The following is a 7,170-nucleotide window of genomic DNA, read 5'->3' as shown; positions in this document are numbered from 1 at the left end:
TTGGCCTGGTTGTCTTCAGCTGTCTTTCTAAGAGCAAGGCAGGCAACACTGGTTGATGAAACCGCTCTAAATAAATGGACAGTCATGCGATGCTCTACAAGATTTTGCTCCTGGTTATGTTGAGGCCACCATAAGAATCTTAAGTAGTGCCAGTGTTCCTCCACCACCTTAACCTGGTGGAACATAGCCTTTATGTCCGCCATTATGGCCACTTGTTCCTGCCTGAACCTCATAAGAACTCCAACTAACAGGCTGGTGAGGTTCGGTCCTTGCAAGAGCTGATTGTTGAGCGAGACCCCCTTGTGCCCTGCTGCACAGTCAAACACCACTCGTAGCTTTCCCTTCCATGGATGGTACACGCCGTGGTGCAGGATATACCACACCTTCCCTGTTGGTGTTTCAAACTGGTGCTGTGGCACTTCTTAAGCATGGCCATTGCTAATGACATCAGCAAGAAAGTTGTTGTACTCCTCATGAAAGCTTACGTCTTTCTGAAGTCTCCTTTTCAGACCACGAACATGTTGCATGGCAACACCAAGGTTGTGTGGCATCAAAACATCTTTCCCTTTGAAGGGCAGTTGAAACGTGTAGTGTCCGTTCTGAAGCTGAGCAGAGCTTTCCATTATCTCCATAAACTTCTTTTCTTCCCTTCACATTTCTTCCTGTTCTGCAGAGGCTTGCTCATTGAAGTCGTAGTTGCACTGGCTGGTTAACAGTTCTTCAATTCTGTCAATAGCGATTCGGTTGGCTAAAACTGAAGGGTGGTCACTTCCACAGTCACTACTTCCCTGTAACGGACCATTTATTACCCACCCCAGTAGGGTTCTGATCGCGTAGGGTCCATCTTCACCTTCACGACTGTTAATCACTTCCCAAGGCTCCATCAACTTGGAGGCGTTTGTGCCAATTAACCGGTCAACATCAGCATTTATGTGTGGAATGTTTACATCCTCCAAATAAGGCCATTTTCTCAGCTCCCTTTGGCTGATTATGTTAGCTGTAGAGACAGGCATCTCTTTCTGTGTACACACTTTGGGAAGTTCAATTTCCAGCATTAACATCAACAGTTTGAGGATCATCCCTTTCATGTTCCTTTAAAGTGTTGTGAAGAACTATGTGCGTTTCTGTTGGTCCAATTTCATTTTCACTTTCGACAGTTTGAGTTTCAGTTTGACCGGGCACATCATCCTCATCATCGTCATGATCATCACCACCCACTTCCGTGGCTGGACAAGCTTTAGTGTCAGACAACCATTGATTTGTACCCACATTAAACTCACTGATACTCAACATTTTAGCTTGGTACCATATTTCATGTTTGTTTGCTTCATAAGCAGGCAATCAACCCAATAAAGATGTATGTACCTGTTGTATTTTGTCACACAACTAATTGAACATGTTAACTTCATTTTCAGCCTCATTTGCATGCTCTTTATCACCCATCAATTCAACAATATATTCTTTTACTGACAGTTTACCAAAGTTATACTTTCTTTCCTTTTCTAAAGTGCTTATTTTTCCCAACAAAGCTTTGGGTGCTAATTTAACCACACGTTTTTCAGTAACAGATTTTACCCCTGCACCCACACCAAGCTCAGTTTCTTGGCCAAGTTGGCCTTTTTCCTCTACAACCATAATGACCAAGCAAAGTTAATTGCCTTATTAATCAATACGCTCGCAAATAGTTTGCGTTGCGCAACAACTCGTCTCAGAGTTATTTTCAGACGGTTGTCTGAAAAGTCTGCTACCAATGCCAATGGGTTTACGCGAATGTGTACACACAAATTACCATAGCCATTCATAATATCAGCGCTGATCAACACATACCTCAGTCCAGAGTTGGCCGGCTTTGATGAATGGTGTCCCGGTGTGATGATGTTGGTATTCCGCTGGTCCTGTAGCTCGCTCCGGTACAGCTCCAATTAACGATCGGCAACTCCAAACATTTGCCCACCTCACATCCGTGGTTTCCGAACGAACACGTAAATCCACAATTTAACAGATCCCTGTCCCCGTCGGAATCGAACCCCGGTCTTCCGCGTGACAGGCGAGATGCTCTACTCAAAATCGAAGTAGTTCGACCTAAATGTACTGGCTAAGTCCTAAACGAAGCCACGGAGGATTTGGTTTAGACTTGCGCCCAGTGCGCTCGAACATAGCAAAACGGAAAGTCCAGTAATATTACCATTATCTCGCAGATGTATTTCCTTCATAATCATACAGCAGGAATAACTTTAACTCATAATACAGATAACAAAAACAACAAACCGAATTGCTCACTACATCAAATCACCAAAGCACGTAGGCACATAGGCACAGTCGAAAAACTGATTGCTTCCCAAATCAGCAACACCTGTGTCTGGTTCCCTTGGTTAAATGGCATAACGTGGCTGACTCGAGGTCAACTGAGCCACACAGTCCCCCCTAGTGGCACGGAGCAAAATTACATGAAAATAATATAAAATGAATATGGATCATACAAGTAATTTTCATTTTTTGTGTGGGAATTTTCTAACATTACATTACATTGATCATCGAGCATTAATACTATTTATTTACATTGTTAGGAACACTACACCTACCGCATTATTAGACATACTACACTTACATCGATCACTTTATTAGGAACATTACACTGACACTGATCACTTTCAATACAGCTTTGTAAAAACTGTGAAGTCCTGCAAGTGACAACATGGGCACAAGAAGAAGACACCGTCAGAATGTTTCATTCAACTGAATCTTCTCATTTCTCGTGACGATAAACAATATGAATAGGAATTCAAAAACCTTTGGCAACACCAACAAGGTGTACAACTACTTAGAGAGTATTTCACAACCTTTCACTTCAGAAGCAACTGACCAAGACTCACTTATTGAAAACCTGCTGTCAGTTAAAAGTGTTTAGGACAATGATGCATTTCACTGTGGTGTTTCTTCCTGTTTATCCAAAGATTTTAATTGGATAACGTGTCTTTCCCAGAGGAGCTGCTTCTCTGCTTGTCTGTTCCTACACAGTGAATGAATGAATGAATGAATGAATGACAGACTTCAAAGATGTGTGGGACTGTTTTGCTCTCACACACACAGAGATTCCTGGTCACCTGAAGCTTTATTCCACCATCTGTAATCCTGACTAAAACAAACACCACCCCCAAAATACACGTTCTATCTCTTTCTAGCTCTCACACACGCACGCGCTCTCAACATGTGCAAGAAGACGTTTCCTACATCAGTGCTCCTTTGCACACGGTTGCCCTCAGTCCTGGAAAAACAATAAAGTGAGTCATGAAGTACAGACTGGTGAGTTGGATTTCTGCAACGGCAACATGTGTGCACACACACACACACACACACACACACACACAGGTTCATGCAGCTTCCCTTTCATGGACTCACACTGATTTCCATTCATTTTGACAACCAAACCAAAGCCTTATCCTGAACCTTAACCATATACCTAACCCTAAACCTTAACGTAACAACAATTCAAACCTTAGCACTAAACTTAACCAGTTCCTCAGCAATGGGGTTCTGCCTTGCTCGGACCACATTTTAGGTCTCCATGAGGACTACTGGTCATGAGGTAACAAATACGTACACACACACACACACACACACAATACGAGTGCAAACACATGATCACACTGATTGAGAAAGGTGAGAAACAGGTGTGTGTGTGTGTGTAAGCACTGTGTGTCTGTGTGCACATGGGGGCGCACCTGCTCTAGTCAGTGATATCTCACTGTAAGACTGTGTTTGCCACTTTATCTCATTGTTAGACAACGTTATAGGTAACAGGTGTGTGAACCTCTCACTCTCCTGCACAAGATTCCATCGTGAAATCTTTGTTTTTTTCAGCTCACAAAGACACAGGAGTCACTGGTGAGGAGTTTGTGTCACTCGGGGTAAATCGAGGTCAATCAAACAAAGGATTTCTGACCACAGATGGTAGAACAACATGGTAACAGATTTGAACTTACTGATGAAGGCAGCAGTGGATCAACAACACCTGTGTGCAGGCTGTGAAACCTTGTTCTTTAAAAATGGGAAAGGGAGCAGATAGATGTAAATGAGTATGTTCCACTTATTGATACTCTTTTTAACCAACTGTTTAGTTTTTGGCAGTGGTACAGTAGCACCATGTGGATTTGGATATAAAGCACAACCCTGTGCTCCTTTCCTTACATAACAAGCAAAAACCCTTATTCATTATTCCTCCTGACTTTTGGGTCAATCTCACCTCTGCCCTTTCAAGTCACATCGCTCTCCTTTGTTGTGCTCTCCACACCTTTCTCAGATTCTTTCTCTCACGCTGTCTGGTCGTTCTAATCAGTGCCATGTGGTGAATAATTCACTTAGTCCAGTGTAGAATGAAACTCTTTGATTATATGCGCTCGCTTGTTACATTATTAACACACCTGGTCTGGGCATTGTTGCTACGGTTTAAACTATTACAGTTGTCTCCCTCTTTGGTTTGGGTTCTCCTTTTGAATGCCACTGCTTGGTAGCAGCACAAAGAGCTGAACTAATGAGTGTCAGGTGGCCTTTTGATGTGCCTTTAGCAAGTCTATGGGCTCCACAGCAGCCATGGAGTTCAGGTGTATGACACACAAATCTGAAAAAAGAATGTTAAATTTCTCTTCTCTTCTCTTCTCTCCTCTCCTCTCCTCTTCTCTTCTCTTCTCTTCTCTTCTCTTCTCTTCTCTTCTCTTCTCTTCTCTTCTCTTCTCTTCTCTTCTCTTCTCTTCTCTTCTCTTCTCTTCTCTTCTCTTCTCTTTGGAGAGTTACCTGTCACAATTGTTTACAGATGTTTTATTTCACCATGTTCTCTAAGCTCACGGTCAGCTAAGATGTTTCTCTTGTATAATTACATTTATTGCAAGGTGAGTCGTTTTTTCTAGGCTTTTCTTATGTCTCAGAGGATGCCACTGCCGTCCATCTGGTATATCTGAAGGAGACATCACAGTGGCGTGTTATCAGTCAAAGTTATGTTCAGCTTTCGCCACTCAGTACCATCCCAGGTTTTCCGCCTTTCATTCATTCCCAATAAGGCACTGGAGTCTGAGCTTCACAGGTTTGGTAAATTTGGTAAAAGTGGTTTTAAAACTTCTCTGAATAGTAGTAGCTCAGCCTCCTGGAATAGCAGCATTGAGTCTCGCAAAGGTGAGCGAAAAGCACAGACGTAGTAACTTTGTAATCAGTGAATGACGGCATTTACTAAAATAGTAACCTGAACAAATTGTTCTTGAAAGTCTGTTGCATAACTTGGGGGACCATGCAATCATTTGCACTGGCGCCTCATGCAGTATTTGTTAAACATGTGGGCTATAGTGAAATATAACGTCTACATATGTTTACCTTTGTTAGTTCCATTAGGAGACATGTTAGTGTATGCAAAGTATCATGGGAACACTTTAGAAAAGAGAGTCATTTAATAAAGATCCACATGGACTCAGTGATTAAAAGCCTGCATGTTTACATGTCCATCAAGAACACAACATCAACATCTCTCGACTCGACCAGCTGTCTTTGTGTTTGCCATTTGCAGGCTAGTGTCAAACACCAATAAACTGATTCGGTTGGATGAATGAAGTTGAGCAAGGATGACATGATTAATGGGCTTGTACAACTAAGGAAAGTGATCAGATTGCGAGATGTTATATTAAAGTGATTTTTTACTCAGAGTCCGACTAACGCACTGATTGCAGCTGTTTGGAAGAGTAGATTTCTGGTGCTGGATTGCTGGACTATACGCTCAGGCTCAGCTGAGGCCTTGCTGCGCTCAGGTGCAGTGGGAGACAACCTGTGGAGCTGCCTTACTGAACTGAACTCATTGTTTAGTTCTTTAAAATATGTAGGTGTGGACATTCATAAGACCTGGGGTTAGAATAAGGTTCATGTTTTGGTTAGACATTAAGTTGTGATGGTTAAGGTAAGGTATAGGGAATGCTGGGGAATGCATTACGACTGTGAGTATCCCCACAGAATGCTGTACAAGTGTGTGTGTGCATGCATGCTCGAGATAATTATTGCAGCCGCTTTTATGGGAAGCTGTGAGAAATTGGGTTAGTTCTTTCATCACATTGTTCCCTCTCACAAGGGTAAACAGTGCGTCTAATTATCGGGCACTGAATCACAGGCACACAATGTATGAGACGACAATACGTTTCAGAAAAGCGCACGTGCCGTGAGAGTCGGAAAATTGCTTCTTCTTCTTTTCTTCTTTTTGCTTTGAGAGCAGGCTGGAAATATGTCGTCTGTTGCAGAAGCAGTGACAGTAAACGGTGGTGAAGTGACATCAGAAAAGACACATCTCTTTCCAAGCAGATGAAGTTGCCTCGTGTGAATGACATTCACAGAATAACTGGTGAATTTATCCTCCTGGTGAATATAACATCAAAATCTTAGCGACACAATCAGTGAGATTCAGATTCATGTATAAATGGTGTCATTATATGCAAATTATGAGAAAAGACTATACTAGATAGGTTCAAATTTCCTTGCCTGCTGATGTTGGCTTTGTCATCGGTCTGAATTAAACATTGATCCTTATTAAACATTTAAATTCACGGTACATGTGGTTGTGCATGCACATGCTGAGGGCAGGATTTTTGACACACACACACACATTTTAATGTGTGCTCTCTGATCACCACGGCAGTGATTTTCAAATGCCGGACCTGAATAATTTATCAGGGGGGGACACATTTCAGAGAGGTCAGTGATGGGGGGGGATGAAGAAGCAATGAAGGTGGAGAACAGATGATGAATGATGGATGACTGACATGTGGAGAAAAGAAAGGAGGAGGAGAAAACAATAATGGACACACACACACACACGAAGAACAGGTCAGGGGAAACAGCAGGTCGTGGCCCTGACATGTATGTTAATCTGCATCAATAAAAGAAAATGGTGAATTAATATCACACCTTTCTAGTCTTGATGACCACTCAAAGCTGCTTTACACTACGTTTCTTATCACTCATTTTTCATCGATGTTTTGTTATAAATATAGCAGCAAACCAACAAAAAATGCATTGTGGTACCTCGGCTGGAGTTATACGTAAGCTATATGGGATCACGTCATCACGTGGTGCATTCACTTGCACATCGTATACTTTTACTTGGTTAAATATAATTGTATTCAGGATTCATCTTCTACTGCT

This window comes from Solea solea, chromosome 11 (assembly GCF_958295425.1).
Source record: "Solea solea chromosome 11, fSolSol10.1, whole genome shotgun sequence".
NCBI lineage: Eukaryota > Metazoa > Chordata > Actinopteri > Pleuronectiformes > Soleidae > Solea > Solea solea.
Note: the sequence above shows the minus strand (reverse complement) of the source record.